A 27190-nucleotide genomic window follows, 5' to 3' on the forward strand; every position below is an offset into this window, starting at 1 on the left:
AAACTATACATGTGGGTGTTTGTTTATTGGTCAGAAATTTTGCCTGAAAACAGAGATGCTTAACATTTATGTGTGTCACAATCAAAGCAATAATAAACAATATTACTTGTCTGCTTCTTTATTGATGGCTTATTGATTTAGAATGTAACCTGAATGTAATCAGGTTACTGATGCAAGGCATGCAGCAGTCCATGTGCCAAAATCAAACACATTGCTCATCTCATTTATTGCTCATCTGCTGTTAGCAGCAGCAGCTCATGCTGATGGGAAGATATGAGCATCTGTCAAGAGACATTAAAACAGGCAGATTATCTGGACAGTACAGCGTGATGTGCTGCTAGAAAAATAGAGGAAAGCCTGCTCTCATGTTGAAATCCCTTGTTTGGTGCAGACCATCATAAAAACACATTCCCACCAGCAGAGAACTGAACCAGGGTTCATTTGGAAGCTGGCCGAAACCCACGATTTTTTGCGGACTATGGTTTAGGTGTGTGGTTTGGACTCTAGTACCACACCTGTCAAAAACGGCTGAACTAAGGAAAAATTAGGTGTGAAAGCTTCCTAAATTTTTCAGGCAGGCTGGATACAAACCATATTGGGGCCACATGTTAGAACCGTGTGTCCTAATATATATTTTTGAGAGTGTTCCTTAATTTTCCTTGGCAAAATAGACCTCATAAAATGTTAAAGAATGACTATTTCTGGGAAACAATGCCTATTGTGTACGTGTATATGTGCCTCCCTTTTCATTCACCGCACTGAGGTCCTGAGCCAAGACAGAACAATTCAGCCTGGAGTCCGTGCAGAATGAGTATAACTGGACTACTGCCCCTTAGTGCCAGCTCTGTGTTTGTGTGTTTGCATGCAAAAGAATGCCTATTTACACTGAATGTAGCTAGTCAGAGAGGAAGGCTACTATGTCAAATCTAACTGGACTGTTACTCCTTGGTGCAGTGTATGCGTGTGTCTGTGTGGACAGAACAATGCCCATTTTTAATATGTAGAGCCCAAGAGGAAGGCTATCATGAGATAGCAGCCAAACGTTGACAAGCTTATTTCACTGAAGCCTCCCCACCCAGCATCCCTCCCACCACACACATAGCGCCAGTGCCTGAATGAGCAGGTATTGTTTTCAGGCCCAGCCAAAAGTGGATCCTCTTACACTGGCTCCTATCAGCTTCACACGTGGGGGCAATGCGAGCCTGGCCTGACCACTGACCTGAGAGCAGCACAAAGAGCAGAATGAGCAGCTCTATCTGCCTCTCGCTTCATGCTTTGGTCACACACATCTGCTCCCAGATCAGCACAGCAGACACGGGACAACTTGCATTATCTGATCAGCTCTTCAACAGGTGAATGGCTTTCATTCTATCTCTCTCTCTCTCTCTCTCTCTCTCTCTCTCTCTCCCTCTCTCTCGCTGTTCCAGAAATGCTATGGGAGGTAGCTAGCTGGTATCTGAGTAATTTTTAAGCCGTAGTTTGTAAGAGGAACGTCCGCTTGATCCCTCTTTAGGAGACTGTTTTCTTTTCATTCTTTTCAGCACAGAGGGACTGATATTTTGGATTACCTGGCTGTTTTCTGAACACAAACAAGGTAATACCCTGTATCTGCTCTCAGTTACTCTTTTAAATCGACCTGTATTGACTTTAGACTTATAAACATAGGTTACTCACAGACGTTTATTAGGTATTGTTTTCATGTACGTAAGGATAGTTTCCACTGGGGGTACATGCCTCACTTTTTGGCCCACCATTTTTTAAAGCTAGCTAAAGGTTGTTAAGTAATCTGGATATTTTCTATCATCGGTTGATTGATATAAATCCAACTGAATTACACTACTGATATATGGATCTACAATGAGCAATGTTACTGTGCACCAGAGGTTGGTAGTAATTAGTTACACTTATTCAGTTACATGTACTCAAGTCAGATTTTGATGTATTTACCTTTTACTGAAGGCTTTTAAATGACAATAACTTTACATTTACTGAACTGTATTTATGAGGAAAGAAAACTACTCTTATATTTCAGTTATATTTCAGTCATTAATGCTTAGCATTGAATTCACTTTTTTCTTTTGAATCACATTATGTTTTGTTGGTGACAACATCTGTACTGCTTTACGATTAGTCACACCTCTGAAGGTTTACCACTTTATTTTAGATCAAGGGTGCATCAAAAAGAGAGATCAAAGCTCAATAAACTTTAGTGTCTATGCTGATTAATACTGGATTAAGGGTGGGCAACATGGCCAAAACATAAGATCACAATGTTTGAGGATATTTTCGTGATACACAGTATACATCAGGAAATGATGTTTGATAAGCTGGAGAGGCAAAATAGGCTACATTAAAAATACTATGAAAAACAATGGTACAATGTACAGTGGTTTTCACAGTTCACATAATGCATTGCACTCAATCCTGTACATATGATTTTTTGTAACGAAACAAGCAGTTAGTCATTGCTCTTTATATACCGATGACATCCATGTTAAGCTCAGAAGAGCACATTGTGACGTAATTTATCACAATTGGGATAAAATATCATCATATTGCCCACCTCTATGCTGTATGTACTAAGAGGTTCCTCTGCAGTTCAATATGTTATTCTGCAGTTCAGTAGCTTTTTGATTTCTTTCACTTCTACTTTTACTTTTACATGATTCCTTATTGCACAGAGGTAAAAATACTTTTGTGTAAGTATGGGTTGCTACACTACCCTGAGTAGAGTACACACCTCTGAGTGCACCCCCTGACTTCTTTAACCAAAAAGTGTTGGAAGTGGTTGTGTACTGTTTCATACTGTGTGATTCCGTCATTGGAATGTGTGGTAGTAAGTCTTGATTGACCAAGTATGGAGCTGTTTCTCTTGGTTTCTGAAGTCTCTTTAGTAACACAGATTTAAAATTCAAAATGTCAAAAATTCGTATTGTTTGCCTGTCTGTCTGTCAGTATGTCCCTCGTTCTCTCTCACTCACTTGGTCATCCACTTAAACACACTTTCTCACTTTCCTCTTGGCCTCGCTCTTTAATTCCGGCTGTGGAGTTTTCTGATACAGTTCTGATATCAAAGTGTTTTCTGTGGAATGAAGTGCTGCTGCTTTATTGAGGATATTGCATTAGTCAGCTCTGCTTATTAGGAGCAGTCTTGCCCTGTGTTTTACGGTTTGACGGTTTAGTAGCAGTCATAGAGCTCGCAGTGGAAGTGTTAGTGTCTGTGAGAAGGCTCTGCATATGGGCCCTGCGGCCATGCCCCAGACTCTCCATCTGTTTCAATTAAAGTGAGTGCAGGACTCACAGCACAGCCCGGCTGGCTTAAATGTCACTGCCACACCAAAAGAGCTCTCACACACTTGCAAAGAACGCAACTAAAGACCATAACACAATCGCTCACGGAAGTAAAGAGCATCAAATGGCAATCTCTATTGATTGCCGCTTCTGTTGATGCCATCAGATAAATGGGCCTCAGAGCTGACAGATAATTCCCATATGAGAAAAAATACATATGGAGCTATATTTTTATATATTTGAAATACATTTCAAATGCTCTGCAGTCCATGCCGAAATACATTCCAAACACTAAAATGTATTTCAGAATATATTGTCATATTAACCCTATATATTTAAAAATACATTTATTTTAAAATATATGGGGAAATATTACACAAAGAAATGTACCATACAAAAATACATGTATGGAAATGTATTTATTAAATACATTAGAAAAAGTATGACAGTAACCAAAATACTTGTCTACTGCACTTTACTGTTACCTTTTGAATTTGTATTTTAGAAAATTAACCTTTAACATGGCAAAATCAAGTGTTGTAGATATTGATACACACAGAATATGCAGTTCGATGATTTGATATTTTGTTTATTTGGCGTACATTTTGCGTGAGTGCTGTCTTGCTGCATACGTACATGAAAATGCAAAGTCAGTATCATTCATTCAGTTCATGTATATTTAGTATCTGTAACCTTTGTTAAAACTACATAAAAATAAAAAATATAATAATAAATAAATATTTTTGGCCATTTTCATACATTGCAAGCATTTATTTGATGAATACATTTGGGAAATACATTTATAATGTATTTTAAAATATATATTTCACAAATACATTTTTGGCCATTTCCATACATTGCAAAAATATATTTCATAAATACATTTGGAATATATATTTTTTCCATATGGGTTCGTTGGTCAACATTAGCTGATGGCTGGCTCTGAACTGCAAAAGCAGAATGTTTTACAAAATTTGCCCAAATTGTTTCCCACATTCCATTAATCTCGCTCTCTAAAAGCGTTAACCTGAGGACTATTTGCTCCCAGAATAGGAGCCAAATATTTACTCTTAGTTTTCAGTTAATATGTAAGCTCTGCTGTAGGGTCTTTTCAGTGTGGAGAGGCTGATGGATTACTTCGCTGTTTTCTGTACTTAAATAAGGTAATACCCCATATCTGATCTCATTTACTTTAAACTGAACTACAGTAAACATGGCTTGCTCTTTGACCTTTATTAGACAGTGCTGGACATAGTCATACATTCCAGGAGTGGCATATTTCCCACCTTTTGTTCCAAGTTTTTCCATGTCCCATTAATCTCAGTGAAAGTATTGACCTAAGAACTCTTTTCTTAGTTGCTGCCGAATATTTTCTCTTAGTTTTCAGTTAATATTTAAGCCTTAGAGTCTCTGTTAATGTGTAATGTGAGTGTGTAACTGTAAGTCATTTTCTTTTCTCACACTAGCTATGACTGAATTTTCCCACACTAGTTAGATGGTCAGTCTAACGCTGACCATATAATCATTTGCCCCCTTTTATAGACTTTCATAGACTATGCATTTCTCCCTAGACATTACTACTGTAACTCCATTTGTATGCTGAATATGCCTGCACCATTTGATGGAAGGATTTTTTTTTACCTGTTTACTGATGGTACAGTAGATGAATGCATGGTAAAGATACAGTACTGTTTAAAAGTTTGTCACCATTCAGAAGTTTGGAATCACCATTTTTTAATAAAGTAAAACGTGTTCTGATGCAAATGCATGCAGGGCTCAAGACTGCGACAAAATATTAAATTGTATGTAATTCATTCACACGCCAACTGGCGGCAGCCAACAGTTTGGGATATTTTTTCTGGATAACTTTATTTAATTGTTTTCTATTTTATTTATTTATTTACTTACTTACTTACTTATATTTACTTATTTATTTATTTATTTACAATTACAAAAACAGCCTACAGCATCCAATCACGTGACTGTGTCCAACTATACAAAAAGCGCTGCGTTCGCGCGGGATGACCAGAGCGGAAAGATGTGACGACGAAAGCGAGAGAACTTCTGCCATCTCTATCCATGATAGAAAATGGCGAAGGAAAAGATTTTTTCTACACAGTCTGCGTCTCTGTCAGAGCCTAAGAGGTCTTTTGCCAAACCCCAATTTGACCTAGTTAGCCCGAGTGAACTAGAGGAAGACACACACGAAGATGAAGTAAGTAAAACATCCGTGAGCAGTTTGATAATGAGCTCCGTGTTAAACGCCCTCTTATAACGAACAGAACAAACTGGGTGGCCAAGTGACTCTGATATTCTGGTATTCACTCTTTTTTATGTCCCCGTAGTTGTAAAGGTTAGAATGTAGATTAGAGACCTGAGGTGAGTATTAAGAAGCTCAATCAAGAATGAAGTAATTAAAATCCAGAATGTCTTGCGTTTTAAAAATGGTGATAACTTGACAAAAAGGACTATAAATAGAGAATTACTGTATAACTGTATTCTTGATATTCCAAAAAAAAAGCAAACAAACATGAATTGTTGAATAAGGAATAAAAAAACACCTTTTGTTGTCTAGTTTGTAACATTTAAATCAGAGATTCGTGAGTCTTGAGTCTGTGAGTGGAGTCTGAAGTCTTTGGTAGAGATTTTTAGATTAGTCTCATTATTAGCTGCACTGAGCTAATAGTAAAACTTGTAAAAGTAAAAACTTGTGGAAATTAATCAGCTTTAAAGTTTCCTCAAGTAATGAGCCTGTCATTATAGAAAAAGCCATCAGTTTGAAGGACAGACCTGAAATCGCTACACTCAGTAAATAAAATGCTTAAAATAGAGGCAGAGCTACTTGAAACAGTTAGTTGGTCTGTAGTTTGTGTAGCAGGTGTGCTAGCAAGCTACTATAATAGCTAACCTGCTGGAGTTATAATATGTTTTAAAGGAATGTAATCTGTAATTTAGCAAACCTTCAGCTACATTAGCTACTGCCTTTATAAAGACTATATTTGACTACATTTGAAGCCATGTTTGCAGAGCGATATTTAAGTAATGAATGTGTATATGGACAGGTGAGGTCACACAGTTGGAAATTTAAAATATTATTCATTTAATGCATTAGGAATTAATTAGTAAGTGTTCATGTTTTTTTTCTTAAGGACAAACATTTGCAGGTCTTCAGTCCCGAGTCTGAGTCAAGCCGTAAGTCATACAAGTGCGAGCTGGAGTCAAGTCTTGTGAGTCAGTCAACATGTGACTCAGGTATGAGTCACTGACTCAAATCCCCATCTCTGATTTTGGTCTTGTTTAATGTTGTTTAATCTATGTTGTGCACTGCATAATTATCATACGTTATTATACAACAAAAAGTATCAGTATGATAAGTGATTCCAAACCGTTGAACAGAAGTATATATGGTAAGTAAATGGATAGACTATTTAAGTGTTGAAATTGATAAATGTTTAGCAACTTCTTTGGACATTAGAACAGGTAAAAAAGAGAGTGGAAATGCACAGGAGGTTGAGGATACTACAGCCTGGTGGAGGTATGAGGGGTGGGATGTGAATGGAAAGAGCTCAAGGCTCATCTGCACAGAACTCCTATTGAAATTTAATAAGGAATGAACTGTTGGACTGTATGACACTGTTATCATTTACAAACAGCTTAGAGTTAAACCCTTATGACACTATGTTAATTTCAAAACTGTTTAAGGCAGATGTCAGGCATATAAGCTCTCTTTCTTTCTCAAGCACACAAATCTTTTGATGTCACCATCACAAGAGTTGAAGAAGAAGGCATTCATGCTCTAAACAGGGCCCAGTGATGCAATACAGCTGAAACTTGAAGTAAGACTGTCCAGGTTTTGATGCTTTGTCTTGACCCTTCCTTGTCTGAAAAACATCTACCATTCCTGAGCACAAAGCAAAAAGAACCACAAACTGTATCGGCATCTGCCGTCATTAGCCCAGAGGAGACAACTTTGAGCACCAGTAGTAGGCCAACTGTGATACGTTTTATTTGTCTAGGATTATCTAGGATGATCTAGGATGATTTAGAATAGCTACACTTACTAAGTAATGTGTGTGTATGCTATCTCGCTTCGTTTTTCTGTCTTTGCTTTTGAATGGACAGATGGCACACTAGAGAATATGCTGAATGTTGTCATGCCTGGTGATAGAAATCTGCATAGCTTGTTAAAGTCTAAAAATCCAATACCTCCTTGTTCATCTCTGAGCATTTTCTATCTACAGAATCCACGCTTTGCTGAGGTTCGATTTGCATTGTGGCAGTAGCGTTATTGTGATTCCACTTGCGAGTCATTTCACAAGCTGCCCCTCAATGTTTAAGTAATGCGGTTTGAATTTCAATAAGGGTGATGATGAAACGTTTATAAATCCGAATGGTGTTTAGATAGCTACTGCATCAGACGCATGGACACACTCAGATCCCCGCACACACAGCCTGTGGTACTGCTGGGTTCATTAATACTATCTGTCAGTGTTAATGTGAGATAGGTAAATAATTGGACACAGTACGTTGCAGTAGATGACTTCCTCGGCTATTTTGGCTTCTTGATTAGCAGACTAATTGCGTTTCTGTGCTTTAGACAGCAATCATAGGCATTTCCAAACGCTTACACAACATCTGTCAGACTGAGCACACTAACATAGCTCTAGCAATCACCTCTCCCATAAACATCAGCTCATACTTATGGACCTGGAATGGGCAGACATTTACCTGCTCCTGTAATAAAATGGATGTTTTTATTGTTAAGTATTCTTAATTGATTTCAAAGTAAACCGTGCTCATATTCCTATCCTGACTTTTGAATGGTAGTTTTATGTTCATTAATGTATTCTAGTTGTTCTTGAATGTGTTTGCTACTCTATGGCTGAAAACATTAGCAGCAGTTTAATTCTTCATGTTGTAGCTTTTGGGTTGAGATTTAAACTGAGCTATGGAATGTGGAAAGACCTTCCTCTGTGTTTGGATATGACCGCCCCCTCCCTCATTCTGCCTTAGTGTCCTTCGTTCCTGTAGGTTTCATTCCCATGGGAATTTCATACTGGCTGGCCTCCAGACGGCATGCTAAATTTCCATTGTGGCTTCCTCAGAAAATAGTCCACGCTACAAATGTGCACATCATATTGTGGCTGTCGTGACAGAACCGTATCTCTGAAATGTAAATGCATGGGATGGAAACAGCATTCTTAACTTTTAATGTAGGGAAGATTTTATATGAATAATTTATGTGGATTTTTTTATTTGTAGGAGTAACTTTATACCATTTTCTGTTCTTAATTTAATATTTGTATACATTTAAGTCAAGTAAATTCATCACTTTTTTCCAGCTTATTTCAGTTTCAATTTCAAGGACAGTCAGGTCATAAAGTGTAATATTAAAAAAAAAGTTAATCAATTCAGCCCAAAAGCATTACTTCATGTGGTAGAAGCAATTTAGCAGATTTTAATGAACTGAAATAAATGCTTAGAATGAAACATTGCAAAGCACATTTTTGTTTAGATGAACAAAAGCAATATTTTACATCAATTCAAACCTCAAAAAACCTTAAATCAACTCTTGCTCACTTCTGCTTTTTACAGTGTGAATTGTTGTTTTTGTTTACTGACATTTCCTTATGGAAGCAAGTTTGCAAATACAAATGAGTAATTGCCATCTAGAAAACCAGATACAGCTTCTGCAGAAGTGTGATGGTATTTCCTGCAGCATTGAGTGTTGAATGCTGGCAATCAGTGCCGTACGTTTCCTCAAAAAGGAGGTTTATGTTCAGGTCCTGTCAGAAGATCTTCATTTAAGTTGCTGATCACTGGACTCCAGTCAAAGTTGTGAAAAAATACTCCACACCATATTTAAGACATAAAATGGGCAGGCTTATTGCACTGTTTGCAACACCAATTCTGTCTATACGTTTCTGGATATGATTTGGTATTGCCGTGAGATTAGCAAGTTCTGGGTGTATATATTGACTTTTTTTAATGTTCTTGAAATTCTTATTAACAGAAAACCTTTTATCTGTTATTATTAAATGATGATAGTTTTTTTTTCTTCACATTAACTTAAAAAAGATTAATCTTTGCTGGTCTAACAGCTCCTAAAAAGATTATACATAATTGATTCAATACAAATAAACAACTTTTGCTTAAATGGCTATTATACTGTTATGATATTGTTACCCTTGAGTGGACACTGCAATGATAAATAAGGCTAAATCGTCTACAGTGCTGGCATGGATGCAATTGCATCAGCTCTAAAGGATTTTACATTAGCTCATTAGGAGAATGCCCTTAAAACTCTATAGTTATTTTCTCAATTTGTGTGACAGTGTCTATATCTGCTTTTATTGACTGTCATGTACTTATTCCTGCTTGTCCGCATTGGAGTAGAATGTAAATTACATCAATATTTGTTTAAAACTAATAAAACATTGATCACAAAAGTTGTGAAAAGAACTGATGCTGTTTTGCCATTTATATACAAAACAAAGCTTATTGAGTACTAACAATAGCTGTTGTGGGTTGCCGTCCAAAATGATTAGCATTGTTGGTAAAAATGGGCAAAAAGGCTGTGCAAGAAATCATTTTGGTGAATCAAAGTGATTTAAAGATTAAATAAATATTTTTTTCTCAAACATTTTTGCTCCCTCTAGAAAGTGTTACGAATAAAATATTATTGACACATATTCTCACTAATTTTACCATTTCAAAAGCAACCTGAGTTTTTAGCAACTCTTTAGAGGTAATCCTTTAGAGGTAATCCTTATCTAGGGGTATAGATATGAGTTGACACACAGGCTAAGCATCCTTAGTCATTTATCACCATGATTTATCAACGGATCACCTGTGTAAATGTTTCACTGGGCTCAGATAAAAGCTATATATCCAAATCCTTTGTATGAGTTGTCATAAGCCTCCTAAATGTACAAAAATTGAATTGAATATAGTTTTTTAATTGGGTATTATACACCCTGGAATTCAGTTAAGTTTTTCCATTTCAACTGTTGGCCTGTCTTTTTTTTATTTTATTTTATTTTTTTATTATTATTTTTTTTAAATGCAATCAAATACATTTTTCCAAAGTTGACCATATCCCAGTAGTAATGTTCTGCAAATTTGAGTATAAAGTGGGAAGAGCTCAGTAACACTGAGATAAATAATGGCTCATTGCAATGATTTATCAGTCTACTCAGGTTTTAGCGGAAACTGCAGTGTTTGTTAAGAAGCATTTTTCTCTGTTGTAAAGTTGGTATAAAGCAGTTAGATTTTAAAATAGTTTATCAACAAGCATTGACGGTATTTCCTTTTGAGTATTGTATGATTTTCTTTAAATTAGATACATATTATAAAGTATTTTCCCAAAAAAGTGAAGTGAATACTGCCTTTTCAAAATGTAATGTGGACTGAAGAGACATTTCATTTCTGTATTCTGCATACATATTCCCAATACATGTATTGTTACGTTCCAACCCTGGCACAGCAAAAATTGCTTCACATCTGAAAACGAACATCTTCACTACTGATTATAATTAAGACGTTTTTAACAACTGGAGCTGTGATGAACCTGTCTGAAAGCAGACACTGGTGTATTTTGCCTCTATACACAGTGAGGACGATGCCAAGCCACTTGGAAGGCATATGCAGGGGGGGGGAGGGAGGGAGGTTGGTTCACTTTCATCTGTGGGTCACGCTACAGGCAGCATTGCTGGTTCAGCTCTGACACACTTCGTCTGAACCATGAAAAATGACACGACACCAAACACAAACTATCTGAGCTGCGGTTGTGAGAAAGCAATTTCATGCTTGTAGCTCTTCGCTATGGCAGATCCATACAAACACAAAGTCAGTTAGTAAGCCAGGCTTGGGACTGATGTTTATTATGAGGACAGGAGTCTGTTATTATTGACTACAAAGATGCCAGCGCTGTCTGAGAGAGCCGCTGTGATATGATACTAATGCAAACAATAATCACACTTGTATTCATATACTGCAAGCAGTGAGTCTAAATGTTCTTGTTTTGGAATGACTGCACACTATTTCACTCTTTATTAGTTAGCATGACATTGAACTTCACAGTATTGCTATTGCTGTGCAGTATGCAAATGAGACTCTAACCGATCACTTAACGTTTTATTGTGTGCTGTGAACATCTTGATCAATCACACATGTTCATTGGATGTGTATGTATGCTTTTACATGATCCAACAAACATAAATAATTTTGGTCAAATGAATACAGACCAGTCTTTTGCCACATGACATCAAGGATTCATGCTAATGCTAATATTTTGAAGGAACAGTTATATACAAAAGTTTGGGCTCTTCTGCACATTTGGGGGGTTGGGGGGGGTACACTATGTAAAATTTGGGGATTTGACCTCTCTGGTGGAAAAAGGGTAATTGCAAGCAGTGTGTGCAGAAGAACATTTTGTAACATTGGATGTGCTTCAGACTTCTTCCCTGAGTGCATGAAGCTAATGATTGTGAGCTTTTTGAAAGACTGTTCGAAAAGAACTTGGGAAGGACGTGTCTTCCTCTGAGTAGAGCCGGCTGAAGAGTAAAGTAGAGAAGAGAGGCCATATCCTGAGCTGTGACAGTGCTGTTTCAATGTAATATAGTAGATTTGATAGATTAGAACAGCAGGTGTATGTGAGCGAGTGTGTGCCAGACACACACAGGTACAGATTTGTGGATGGACTGAAATAGTGTATGAATACCCATCTCTCTCTCTCTCTCCCTCTGTGTGTGTCACTATCACTTTGTCTGTCTATCACTGTCCCTCTTTGCCTGTGTTAGAGGATGAAAAGGTTTCATGTCAGAGAGATAGATAGCAAAGTGCGTTCAGGGCCTGTGAAAATGTGGCCAATTTCAGGAAGCATGCTTCTTCCAAAAAGTCTCAGGAACACCTGTGATTTAAAGCTGATTAAAAGAACATTCTGCACATTCTGCACTGTTTTACATCTTGTGACTGTTAAACTGTGCTATGTCATTGCTTTTGGACCAAAACCTTTTGAAAGCTGTTTCTCAGAGGAAACATTTTCTTGGCTTAATATCACAAAATATTTTGACTTTGAATATTGGTCATTATTTCAAAATGCTGAGGTTTTCAGCAAGTCAATATTTCAACAGAAGGAAAAAAAGGTAATTGAGTCATTATTTCAACAGTGCAAATCAGTGTTTCAAGTGTCATTATTTTGAGATACTAAGACAAAATCTTGAGAAAATATTCGAGGTCAGCATTTTGTCAGTGTCATTATATTAAGAATACAAAATGTATATTAAAAATACATTGTCCATATTTCTTAAATAAGTCAGAATCCCAACAGAGTATGTCAAAATATGGAGAAAATAAGTCATTATACTTGCCAGAAACAGAGAAGAAGAAAACTGCAGGGGTTTCCATATGTATGTGCATTGTGTAGATATATAATATATAATTTGAATTTTTTTGGTGATCATTTGAAAATGCCAGCTGCCCTTTACATTGTGAAAAAGATAATGGTCAAATGACCAATAGAAATGGCAGATTTTTCCTTCTTGTATGAAGATACAGAGATTTGTTCTGACAGCAACTATATGTAGATTTCTGAGGGAGCTGGTCCTGGTTGTAATACGGTGGGTCATGTGACTAAAGCAGCAGAGTGTTTCAGATGGCAGTTCTCTGTTAAATGTGAATTGTATGTGGAGATACTGATCATTTTGTGGCATGTGTGTATTGTCCTGTGTCTAGGCATGAGAGCTATCAGATCTAATGTTGTTGTTTATGGGCTCAGAAATCAGGTATATTGCTAGTTGTATTGTCCTAAAACATTGATGGCTGTGGTGGAAAATTCAGGTAGAACTCCCTGTCTGTTTATGTGACCAGAATGACACAGTTTCAGATGGAGGAGGTTTGGAGTATGTTTTGTCTTTTTCTGTAAGATGTTTTTTTGCAAAATATAAAATGTTCAATATGAAAAGCTCCAGTTGTGCAAAATGAATGGAGGTTGACAACAACAAACCGTGCACAATTAAGCCAGCGTGTGACTGTTTTCCAATGTTTTCCAATGTTTAGTTTTATGGGGAACTAGTGGTTTCCAGGAGATATAAGGAAATGATCATTTCAGTCCAGCTGTGAATATCTCATTATACACTGATGGACTGAGGTAGCCAGACCTGTAAAAAGGAAAGGTGAGTACTATATTGGCTCTTTGCCACAGGTAGTCGTGTGCAGAAAGGATATTTAATGGTGGAAAAACATGGTCCACTACTCATAGGAAAAATAATAGAACTTTAGTTAGAAAGTAATTGTATGACCGAAGAGCTTAGAAGCTTCTTTAATCTGCCTTCAACCTTCTTATGCTTGAACTAACCTCTCTAGTTTCCACACGTCACAGACTTCACTGGGCCTTCTTTTCAGCCGTAAATAGCAACACACGCACTGTCTGAAGGCTCCTGATGAACATTGTTGTTTTGGTCGATGTGACTTTCACTGTACCTCAAGCAGAGTGTACTGCTGAGACAGGCGGATATTGCAGACTTTTCAAGACGGCGGAGAGATGCCAAACCTGTCTATTGTACATCTGACAGCTGCTTCTGAAGGGAATGGCTTTGAGGCTGCAGCCGGTGAAGCAGGATCTGTGTAGACTGACAGCGTTTCTCTACAAATCTTTCAAAATTAGTGAATTTTCTCTCCTGTTTTCATTGCATTTGGTAAGAAAGTGAAAGAACCTGAAAGATCTGAAGCTGTTTGGAATCAAAGTTTGATTGAACAGGTTCAGTGTGAAGTATGGATCGTGACTTGTTTCGACACATAGTTAAAGCAGTATCACTCTGTCTGTCTGGCTCTCTCTGGCTTTGTGGTTTGATGTTTACATCATGGTCTGTAACAGTACACATTTTAAATACAGCTATTTTAAAGTTAAACAGCAACTTCCAAAAACATTGTGTCTCAAAAGTATTAATGATTTGATTTTGTACCTGAGCTATTCATAATTTATACCACCAATATAAAATTATTAGTGCTTGAACACCCTTTTGTTTTTCTCTGTAAACAACCTTGTACTCATAATTTATTGGTAGCACTTTAGCACTTGCAGTAACATTGCATTGTGAAGTCTGCTTTAGATACAGATCATGGGTCCAGCCGTGAGGGCTGTTGGTGCTGGCATGTTAGAGGCAGGTTTGAGTCATCTTACACACTGCTTTAATGCATTGATTACCCCCCTCAGTGCTCAGATACGTTGCTGGTAGTGTTGTATTGATGCTTTGGCATTGGCGGCTGTGGTGACGTTTCTCTACAAATCACAGAGGTCCAGGGGAGTACCTTGTAATCAATTCCTTTGTTTATAGCACTACACTGTATGGATGTATAGCACTGTATTGTATGGATGTAAAAGCATTGATTTAGAGTGTGTGTTTCTGGCTACATGTTCTCCAGTAATTGTATCAGTGAAATGGCTCTTATTATTATAATTACAAACGCATGTACAGCTGGACTTAACATGCAACTACATATAATGCGCTATGTCTGGACATACAAAGCTTTGTTTGTGGCCTGCAAAACCAGCAGAGCTCTGGGCTATATTTATATTCAAAAGAAAACCACCACAATGTGCTGCAAATACAGGTCAATTACAATTAGTGCAGTGCTTCTTGTTGTTTTTACCTCTGCCAGGCACTAAAGTTCAACACCCCTAGAGTATAAATCACCAGCACCAAATTAACTCCAACTGAGTCAAATCAAATTTGGCTTGCTAGGAGAAACATTAACTCTGTATGAGTTAATTTAATATTGACAATGTTCTTGTAAAGTGTGTTAGGGAAAAGGCAGTGAATGCATGTGTTATGTTGCCTGCCATCAGTTTTCTGTCAGAATTAAGATACTACCATGCTGTTAATACACAACATTTTTGCACAGATGCACCAAAATCTCTGTGCCACAAACATTGAGAAGCACCTGTTTTTAGAATCGCTCCAAAGAACTCTTCTTGGTTGGACTGCACCAATATGGAAATTGTGAGCCAATGCTGATATCTGATATATTTTATGACAGCTGAGGCTGATTCTGATGCTGATACATAAACATTTAGGACTAGATCCACCTGGATTCGCTTTACAGAAACATAGCAGTTATTTTGGAGAATGTTATAAATACAGTAAAATGCAGACATTTTTAGTAAAGTAGGCTAGTGTTGCCTAAGCCTTCTGTACTGCAGGAGGGCAGTAATTGTGCCAGCAAATAGCAGCTTGAAATATAGGTCAAATCTAAACATCTGTCTGTTGCCAGTATTTTGTTTACCAAATACCTGCTGATGCCAATATGATTATTTTTTAGTTTCCATTCTTTTCTTCATACATACGGGGTGCTTTAACCTGATGTGGGCCCCGGGGCCTACAGGTGGTTGTGGGCCTTCTGGGTGTAGTTACACACAGCTTCCAAAAACTCAAAAGCTTTGTTTTTAATGAAGGTGCACACACTGCCACCAACTTCCAGCACTGCCATTCATCATCTTATCATTACTGCACAAACCTAGATAAAGCTTTGACAGATTCTTTTTCAAATTTTCTGTTCCATCTTAAATGGTGCCACAGTTGCATTCTGATGCCTGCGAGTGCTGCACCATTTAAGGTGGAATGGAAAATTTGAATAAGAAGCTGGCAAATAGGACGCCAGTCTCAGCTTCACCAAACTTAAACCCAAAACTAAACCACTAAAAGCCATAGTCGGTCAAGGTTTGAAATTTGCACTGAACTTAAGATGAACTTCAAATTGAGCTCATATGTGCTGATGTTCGCTAGCTATAATCTGTCATGCGATGCTTCTTCAGCAGTGTGTGGTACATTTTACTCGGTAAAATCGAAATCTCCAGAACAACTGAGGTCCACAACAAGCTGTAGTCTATTGTCTGATTCAGTGGTGTAGGATGAAATAAACTTTTGGATAGGCCTGTGAAAAAATGGGTAGACTCAATTTCAAAACATCTAGACCCAAAGATGACAAACTGTCCTCATTTACATCTTTTAACCGAACATGGACCTTCAGATTTAAACACTGGCATGCTGATAACAAACTGAGCTTGAAGTGACAGTGGATAGCAATTGTTGCTGTGCAGTGATTGGAGGACTGAGATAAAGCAGAGCTTGGCAGAGATCTTATTAATTTGATAGGCTATAAATTAAATCTCATTATCGTAAAAAAAATCAGCTTAATAAACATGATTTCCACTTTTTTGGGTAAGCATAGTGTCAATCTGGGTAAAGGGAAAAATAATAATTAAATAAAAACAAAAAAACAATTTTGTGAATGATTACAAAAGCACTTACAGCTGGACGTGACATGCCACTACACATAATGCACCATGTGTAGACATACAAAATATATTTGTCTGACCTACAAATCCAGCAGAGGTATGAGCTATATTTACATTGAACAGACAGCCAGTGCAATGTCAAGAAGGAAATTACAGAAACTACCCTGATCGAGAACCTGTGTCCTTTTCCCATCACACACCAGGACTGTGCAAGTAGGCAGAGTTCTCTTTAGCTTGTGTGGTCACATGACGGCTCATGTGAATCTAGCAGTAACAGTAAACTCAATGCAGTGCAATGAAGAAGCTTAAAGCTCTGATTACCTTCTGCTTGCTGTTTAGTTTTAAATGAGTGATAGAGTCTGGCGAGCTAGTGTTTTTTATTTAAAAAAAAAAAATGACTCCAGTGACTCCACTTGATGATTCTGTGATGATTTATTAACTACTCGTACTTTAAGGCTTGGCACACTTGTTACCCCAGCAAGAAGGGTAACCAAATTCAGCATATGTACGGCCCACTTGGGTGGAAATGCACGAGCCTGAATTCATAACGATACCGTACCTCACCGCCTAGTGGAAAAATGCCATAATACGGCAGATCTTTGGCCATTTGGGATAAAATGTCACTTTAGTCAAATTACATTGGACATCTCTCACTTTAAACTTGAACTAAACCATCAAACCTCCCTACTGTATTACAGTAACTCCTCCAACATAATGCTATTTGTACAAGTGTACAGATGTTACATTTCTGCAAATATTCATTTTATTGTGTAATACTCTTCATATAATAGTTTTATAGTATGTCATCAGACCTCCTTATAGATAGACATAGACATTCTTATCTGCATTTGTGCAGATTTTCACGCATCTCTCTAGCTCCTCCATTGCTCTTTATTCATTATTCTTTAATATAAATTATTGTATTTTTCCCCTTAGCCGAATACTTAACAGTCTCTTCGCTTGTCTGGTCTGTTTAGTATGTTACATGTTTACATGTCATACATGTGTGCACTCACCAAGACAAATTTCCTATATGTGTAACATACTTGGCGAAATGAAGTGGCTCTGATTCTGTTATTTAGTGCTAGTATTAGAAATTATTAACCTAAAGTAAAACTAGTGTACCTTAAATATTTTACTATTTTGTTGCTCTTAATGTGTAGGTTTCTTTTCACATCTTTTTTTTTAATGTCCACCTGAAACAGCTGTGTTTTAAGCTGCATGGAGCATAGTTTAAAAGCTCTCAGTGCTGATGATAAACTTTTATAATCACTTAAATTATAAAAGTTCACTTAAAATTCATATACAGCATATCTTCACAATCCTATAACTTGCACTTTGTATTCATCATAGAAACCCAAACTGCCTTTTTTGGGAGGCAGGGCAGCAGCTATCTTAAGTGGCACTTTCATAGAGCACGTGTGCCATTACTTTTTCATATTTCCTCATCTCCTCTGCTCACCTTGGACTCCAGATAAAGACAGCATTATGCACATGCTAGCAGGCGTCTGTCCAGAGCCACAGACTGTGTACGCTGTTGTCAGGAGCCCTAAAGGATGGTGTAAATGTGTGTGTAAAATGCCTCTCATCACTTTTATTGCTCAGCTCAGTTATCACCCTTTCTCACTGAGCCAGATGGAAGCCACAAAATAAATTGTGATCATGAAAAGCCATCCAAGCCAACCAGACCTCTGTGAGAGCCCTTCTCAGGGCGGCGGTGAGGCATTACGTGGCTGTAGCACCAAAGTCTGACTCTGTTGCCAATGGAAACCCTATGCAAATGCAATGTACACAATGTACTTCATTAGCTTGATTTCCGGGGCTTAACTGCCATCACTGAATAGCTTCATAAGGCTTTTAACCAGCCATAAGTGCTTTCTTTTTTTCTTTTTTCATGTCATTTGCACATGCTTGACATTTCCCTGAAATCTCTATACCAACCTGAATGTTGTGGAAAATATGCTGAAAACCTTTCTAAACTGTCTTATAGGAGCTTATGGCAAACTTCATACAATGGTCAGATTGCTCAAATTTTGTCATGCACTGATGTTTTGCAAGTGTAATGTCATTTGTCATAATGACCATTACCCCACCTCTCTTCATCCCTTAGAATTAAGCAGACAGTTTTTGTTACTTACTCACTGATGTATGTAAACAGCCTCTGTTCTGATTGGCTGTCCTGCACTGTGTATCTCTTTCAAAAAGCAGTCTGGGCTGAAACCCTCCCTAAAACATCAGCATGAATGGGCAGGGCTAAACTGCTGTAGACTGAGTAGGTGGACAGATGTACAGTGTGATGGTTTTCATGACATCACAGAAACAATTAATTGGGAACAGCTATGCTGCCTAAACAGCCTTCCATATATTGACTGTGTAGTGAACTGGGAAGTGAATGATACAGTTGTACGCACCCTCAGTCAAAATACATTACAAATTACATGGTGTTGAACACCTTCTTTACAGGGCACAAATATAAATATGGCATTTTTCTGCCAATTTGAATGCACAATTTTAATTTATTTGTGGCGTTTGTTATATAAAATATTAAATGTAACAGTAAATATATAAACTTCTGCACAGGCCACATTTTTGTTTTATTTTTCCAAAATTAAGTTCTGTGAATAGACAGTGTGGAATAAAAAGGTCGTTCTCTGCAGAGGATGTGTATTAATTTTCATTTAGAAAATTTAAATTTGACAGTGGGTGGCTGAAGACCCAACGAACTGCTAATAAAAAAAGAGCTACAAATGCAGTAAGTCAGTCACAACAGAATGGAAATGTTCCCAGAGGACAGTTAAAATGGTTGGCACCGTTTATCACTATTGTATTGGGAATTGCGTGTGCTGTAAAGTGTAACTGTAAAAGTTGAAACAGTAATACCAAGAATAATTATCATAGTACGGCTATGGGATGTCGGAAGGCTAACTAACCCGCACAAGTTAACCATGAACTTACTGGAATGTGAGTGTCTGTGGTCTTATCAGCTTCTATCAGTGATTTTCCATCATAGATGTTCCATCTCTATTGAGAGTCTTACTGAAACATTTCCGTTGTGTTGTGACTGGCTTTGCAGCATTTCTGAAGTTGCATGTGTTTTCTGTATTTGCAGCATGTTTGTGAAATGTTTAGTCATTTAGTTCAGGTGCAGTAATGTTGATGAAAGTGTTTTCTCAATTAGTGCTGTGTTTGAGTTCACCTTTTCAGTCATACTGTGCATGGAGTCTTGTCAGCCACCAATGGGGTGCCCAAACTTTGACTGTAAAGTTTGAAATTTTAATGTTTACATACTAAATCAAGCTATTTTATTTCAAATGAGAAAGGTTGAGTTTTGCATGATATGGATCCTCTAAGGAGCTGTGTGGCTCCTTAGAGGGTCCATATCATGGTCTTGTTAAAATATCTGTCATTTGTTTGTTTTCCTCCTTGTTTTGGTTTATTCTGTGAACAGACAGAATAAAAACACATCAGAAGTGTTTGCTAATCATCAGCGCATGACATGCATATGATCAGTTCTTTTTGACTGCCAGAATATTTCATAATTCCATACATCCGTTTCGTGTTTATATTCTGAACATTTGTCTTTGTGGTAATAAGTTCTCTTAGTCATTTGTATTCATCGTGACCTACTCACAAGGTGAACGTGGGTTTAATTTTTAAAGCTGGAGTCAGTGCCTTTTTGTAATGGCACTTTTCTGGGCTTTGTAGGCAAATTGTTTTATCCTTCTTGTTGAAGACTCAGACAACCTTTTTAGTTCACTTGAGTATAAATTGTACAAAAAGTGTGTCTATATTATTCTGTTGTATTATTTTATTAAGATTCTCCAGTCCAAAATTTCAAGGGGAAAAAAAAGACAGTAGTCGATTTGTCTTTTAAATGTCAAAGTGTGTTGGTGTTCTTTGATGTGGTCTGAAGTTTTCAGGTCACTTTGACTTCATGAAAGTGTGATAAGCTGCTTAGTGAGTGGCACGTTTCACACTGGGATAATTGGTTATAATGCCTGAGGAGCGACATGGTGGCAATGTGAGATCAGCTTTTGTGATTGGTTCTAACCTTCACCTGCAATCAAGCTCTCTGTGCCCTAACCTGTACAAATGTGTGTGTGTGTGTGTGTGTGTGTGTGTGTGTGTGTGTGTGTGTGTGTGTGTGTGTGTGTGTGTGTGTGTGTGTCTGTTTTTCCACAGTCGCATCTATAATAGAGGTTGATCAGGATGACAAGTGAGCATGCATAGTCATCCTGCTGTTTAAGCTTTTATCCACAGTTGGATATTGATTAAAAGGACACTGTTGATTCTTTCTTCTGTGTGGCTGAATTTTGAACCAAAGTACAAACATGTTCCTTCGGAAAATTTCGGATGTACATAAAATCTTCTCAGCTTGACCTTGATGTAAGTGAGAGTTTGATTCCATAGTGCTGTAAATCCATTTATAGTGATGATGGATATAATGACTTTTTGAAAAGAATAACCAAAAACACATTTAAAAAAAAAAAAAAAAGTTCTTAAATCTTTTCTTAATTTTTTTTCTTAAAAATGATCTGTAATGTTTTGGAGCAAACCCCTTGTTTTTCTTGTCATCTTGAATCTGTTTCAGTAATAAAAGTGTAGTCCATGTATGGCTGGTACTTATTAAGGTGGCTTTCTGGTCTACTTCAGTGGTAAATAAACAAGATAAGTGTATTTGGCATGTGGACCTATGTGTCTGTCTCATTGGCTTTAAATGTCAGCACGGTGGAAATGTCAAGTGGCCGTAGGTGAGAATATAAAGTACCTGTAGACGACTGCCAAAGCACGCAGCTTAGGCCAGTCAAGGACCCTGCATTTATCACAAAGCAGAATTAAGTCTTAATAACGTAATTACAGCAGAATAGAGTAGACTTGGACACTGTCTACACCTGGTCATTTCATGTATCCTGAGTATCAGGATTGTCCACATAAAAATGCAGGTGTAAATACACCAAAGACGAATTGCCCACTGAACGGTCACCACTAAACAGGGGCTCTTGACTTCGGCTCAGCTTTGAGTTTAATTTGGTAGCCTTTAGGGGCTTGAGCCAGTTAAAATAAAACACCAGTTTGTTTCTTCTTTACTTCACCTTAACATTGCTCACTGTCTCGCTATAATACATTACATTCTGATGGATGTGGTTCTTGACAGTGATGATTAATACAGGAGACCAGTTATTCCATCTTCTTGTAAACATCATTGTAAAGCCGATATGAGGAAATAGATAATGGCATGCACAATTGTTATTGTGACAAACATCTTTTGAATAGAACAGCAAAACTGAAGAGCAACACAGGTGATTGGTCGCTCTGTGTGACACGATTTGCATATTGTGCATGAATTTCAATCTGACTAACCAGAAATGCATTTGACTACCAAGTGTAAGGGTGTGTGGTTAAAATCTTAAGTTACAACACAGATACAAGTGACCTGAGATGACCAGGTATAAATGCGGTTTAATGTCCCCTCAATTATAGAAATTAATAAAACAGAAAAACATGGTATACTATAGAAACAAATGAAAATGACTTAAAACATGACTTAACATTCTTGTTCTACATGCAGGAGACCTTTTTTTACATTTCATTTATTGTTTGCAAGTGTATAGGCACATTTCTTGAGTTATTCCTTTTTTTTTAATCCAAATCCTCAACCTCCAAAATATTCAGAAACCTTACTGGTCTTCAGGTCTTGAATTAAAAAGGTATAGATTGAGGATTTACTAATAATGCTGAAAAACTGAAATCTGAACCACTCCAGGTACCAATCAATACAAATGCCAGTTTTTATTTTTCATTTCTAGTATGTGCACACACTCAGAAATACTGGAATTTCAAGCTCTGTGTACATTAGCTATACATGCACACTTTAACTTTGATGTCTTTACAGTATAGGAACATGTTTTAAAGTGATAGATTACTGAAAAATCTAATTTGTACAATTTTCCCTTTACCTTAACCACTTAAAATCCCAGGCTTATTACACACTAAGGCTTATTATTCAGTAACTACAGGGACTTCAATGCAAACTGGGCTATTCTTGGGTTATAGAAGTGTGTATAAAAGACTTTGGGTCTGCCAGCAGGCCCTGGCCATTTAAAACACTATGTAAATGTATCAGCCCAGACATGTTTGGTGTCTGAAGTGCTTTTTTTCATTTTGCACAGGATCTATGAAGCTAATGCTTTAAATTTAACCCTACTAATTAGCATTGTGTAAGGTGCATGCTTGTCAGAAAGACCTGTAAAAATGACTGCATGTGTGTCTACGTGTTTCATTGAAGATAAATGGCAAAGCAAGCAGATATGGGCAGTCCATATCGGATGTGATACATTGTGTGAGCTAATGTGCGAGTAAAGCAGTGGTGCTAAGATCACACAGCCTGACACGTCATCCAAGACAGAAGAAGGAAAACAAGTATTGTCCTAAGAGTTATGAGGTCAGGAGGAGAAAGATGCTTATGAAAGAAATCTACAGTGATGCTGCAGAAATTTCTGCAGAGTCCTATAAGAATCATATTGTAAATTCAGACTATTAACATAGTTTACCTCAGTGAACTGCATGTGTATTAGATTCTGTACAGCACTGCAGGAATATTATACAAGGTATTACACATTATTATAAGCAGAGGAGGGCAGGAACTAGTTTTTAGTGTTTACTTACGTATACTCAAGCAAAATTTTAACTGATTTGTACTTCTCTGAGGGTTTTCAAACACTAAAGTTTACTTCTGCTCAAATATATTTATGAGGAAAGAAAATGCCTTTTTACTTATTTACATTTTGGCTTTAACATTTGGTTGTAATTACTAATTCCTTTTTTAGTTTAGTTATAAGTGATGCTGGTGACGGCAACTGCAGCTGGTCATGCCTCTGACGTCGGTGGTTTTGCATGTTTTAGTGTGTCAACAAGAGACTGAACAAAATCACTGCTTTTACTGATACACTGAAAATGCTTCACATTTCAGATGTGTCCATGTTGTTGCACATGAATAAAATATGGCACATCAGCACAATTGCTGTTTTTCATTTGGCTTCTTTTGACTAGAACCGTGTTGATGCAGCAACCTTTGTTCATGCGCAGCTGAGTGACACATTTGATCCCTGTAAAGTCAAAGCACTGTTTCAGTGTAGATGCTGGAGGTCAGGAGCATCACTAGGCCAGTTTTAGGGGGGCTTTAGTTAGTAATTTAGCTGATTCATTCGTTATTCATCTGTCCACATTCAATATACATGGTGATAGCAGGGTGCTAGGACCTGGGGGAGACTGCTGTTCTAATCCACTTTTGCTTTGGCTGTATTACACATGAATGGTACTTTAATATAGCTAGATATTGAGCCTTTACTCAGTTGTTACCTGCTTGATAGCTGGTTAACATTAGGTTAATGTGAGGTAAAGAAAAGATGATAAGTTGTATAACACTAATGGCTAAGGGTTGTTGTTTATTATTATTTGTTATTAATGTTGGCAAATTTTAATTTTACTTAATTTGCAGAAAGACCATATAATCGTGTTTTTCAAAGTACGAATTTGAACCTCATCTCCCACATACTAGGCTGTAATGTTAGCGCTGTAATGCCCTGTTGAAATTGCTAAGAAATTCCACTGCAGTTCTTTAAAAATACTTAGTACTTAAGTAGGTACTTGACCCAATGCTTTTGTAATTCTACTCAAATTGTTCTTTGGAATAATCCTTTTCCTTTGCTTGATATTATTTGTCATTACTTCTCATTATTTTACTTAAGTAATGATACTTTAATGAGTTTATGCTACTTTACACATCTGTGATTACAGAAGTATTGTACAATACTGTACCTTACAGCAGGGGTGTACAACTCCTGTGTTGAAAGGCCGGTGTCCAGCACAATTTGGTGGTTCTCCTGCTCAAACACATCCACTAAACCTGGTAATTAACAGATGTAATCAGGTGTGTTTTGAGCAGGTAAATCGCCAGATTGTGCTGAATACTGGCCCTCCAGGACCAGAGATGTGCGCCCCTGCCTTACTTTTTTCATAAGGGGAAGAGTGTGAATGTGAGATGAGGAAAGTGAGGGAGGAAAGAGAAATGCCTCTCTTGTAGATCACAGGCGAGCGCAAGAGAGCCATGATCAGAGCTTTCGTTTCTGCCTGTAGGCTCGTCAGTCCCCCACACATACGCTCAGTCTAATCAGTGGTAAGGACGTAGTTTCTCTTTCGTTTATCCTTGTTTCTCACCCTTGCTTTGCTCAGTGTCGTTCTCTACGTGTGAATGTCTCTCTCACTGTCCTCTGTTGGCTGCCTCATTATTGCATCTCCCCTTTTTTCGTTCTTCTCTAAGTTTTGGCAGTGTTTGTCCCGCTCTAGTCTTATCTCTCTCGTCTCTGCCTGGCTCTTGCCCTGTTCCAGATGGGTGCGGAGAGACGGAGGGATCAGGCTAAGCCTCAGGCCCTGCTGCTGCTGCTGCTGCTGCAGGCTGGGCTCTACTCAGATGCATTTGGATGTGTAAACACACACACACACACACACACACACACACACACACACACACACACACAGCCTCTCCAAGCTACCTATCGTCTTTTAAAGCAGTAGATCAGTTAAACCTGCAAATCATTTCTCCCTTACCCCAAATGTTGTATTCAAGGTTGGCTTCTTTAAATCTGTAACTGAGCTACAAAGCTAATGCAGCTAATAAGTGGCAGGTTATGTACATGTATGCAAATTAAATCACCTACATGCCTCAAACCACATGGCTTTTGAATGAACAAAATGCCGCCTAGCAGCAGTAACAACCACCTTGAAGTCTGAAATTTGTCTGCACCAGTTTTAGTGTGGATGCTGGAGGTCAGGGGCAGTAAGCCAGTTTTAGGGGGTCTTTAGTTAGTTATCCAGTTATCTCATTGATTTCTTATTGAGTAATGACCCATGAGGTGATAATTTAGACGTGATTTGCATGGTGCTATTGGGCTTGCTGCAAAAAAACTAAAATCTTAGCAAATGATCTATCATTGCAATATTTTTTTTTTCTAAGATTTTCACCACTTTTAAGAAGTAGCCTCATCTTACGTTCTCTTAATGATAATTATAATGCTGTATGAAAGCCTTTCTGGAACTGAATTTGTCTACAACTTGTTAATTTTTTGCTGATCTGATTGATTTTTTTTTTTTGTTTTGCTTTACTTTAAGTCGGGGTCACTATACACACTCTTTCTCTCACACACTCTCTCTGTGTGGACGCAGTGAGGTGTATCAGAGGAGCTGTAGAGCTAAGCTGGCTGAGGCTGGCAGGGCTGAAGTCAGAGTTTAAAGCCTTATCCAGAGACATCAATTACCAGCAGAGCAGCCCCATACAGCACTGCCTGTATTAATGAGGATCCAGCCAGCTAAAGGCTGTGCAGTCACCTGCACCTGTTTTTGCTTCTGCACCTCACAGCTTGCTGTGGAGAATGAACTTATTTGCATATGTCAGTAATTAGTCAGTAATTAGTCATTACAGTCAGTATTAACATTTGGCTAGGTTGTACTTACATGACATCCTTTTGGTTCTGCTCAGTGTAATGTTTTTGATTACACTTTGGCTATGTTCAGACTGGCAGCCCAAGTCTGATTTTTAGCATATCCAGATTATATCCAGATTAATTTTTGATAGTCTGGACATCTGAAAACCACGTGAAATCCGATTTTTGCAGATTGGATCCAAACCACATTAGGAGGTGGTTTGAAATGAGATTCCAATCTGATTTTTACAGATGTGTCTTAGCCTTGGGACACTGGCCACTTGAATCAGATTTCAAAGTGTCATCCATCACTTGCGACATGACAAGCAATGACTATTTTAAATCCAGAGTGAAGGAAGTGCTGGGATTTAAGAAGAGCACCAAAGACTCATACTGATGCCAGAGAATTTTGAAGAGTGTGGAGAGCTAGATGACACACCTCCGTCTCTCCAGCATCAGAGTTTGAAATCCTGCATGAAATACTGTGCTGGCGTTGTTACCACAGCAACCCAATGTCTGGACACACAAATCCGATCTGATCACTTGCAAATAACAGTGAGGACGGTTGTCTCAAAAGATCAGATTTGAGAAACAAATCTGATTTGCCTGCAGTCTGCACTCTTATGAGTTGTACTAATGTATGAAAGTGTGTGAAATATGAGTAGGGGAACAACTGACAGAAAAGATGAATGAAACCTTCTCCTGACTCAGCTTCATTAGGTAGAGGGTCAGTAGTTGATATCAAATCTCTTAACTGCCTAATTTTCCTGTTTACCCCTTCACTTAAGCAGAAGCCATCTCTAATTATCTGATCATCTCTAATGTTTAATTCTCCAAACACACTTCAAAAGCACACTTATCAGAGCAGATACACGTCCAAAAGCATCCAGATTTCTGATTGATTTCATCTGCTACAAACCTGTTGCGCGCACACACATCATCTCCATAGAAAAGCATTGCCAATGGAACCGAATGCGCTGCAACAGCCGCACATGAGTCTAAGGTCACTATGTCCAATGCCAAGTGTTAGCTTGTGTTAAGCCCCCCCAGCATGGGACTGGGAAGCAGTGGAACTCTGGAGTGATGGAGCACCATCAGGGTTGGGAATGTTTTGGGAATACAT

At 37.9% G+C, this 27190-nt stretch overlaps 1 protein-coding gene across 1 annotated transcript in view; it reads left to right on the forward strand.

The window, feature by feature from the left end:
* Nucleotides 1-1442: 1442 nt before the first annotated feature.
* The window catches only part of shank3a (SH3 and multiple ankyrin repeat domains 3a), a 378305-nt gene continuing 352557 nt past the window's right edge, over nt 1443-27190 (forward strand). Inside the window, exon 1 of the mRNA XM_036585771.1 lies at nt 1443-1594. The gene's annotated coding sequence lies outside the window, so the exon portion shown is untranslated. The remainder of the gene's footprint in view (nt 1595-27190) is intronic.

This window comes from Colossoma macropomum, unplaced genomic scaffold (genome assembly GCF_904425465.1).
Source record: "Colossoma macropomum unplaced genomic scaffold, Colossoma_macropomum, whole genome shotgun sequence".
Taxonomy (NCBI): domain Eukaryota; kingdom Metazoa; phylum Chordata; class Actinopteri; order Characiformes; family Serrasalmidae; genus Colossoma; species Colossoma macropomum.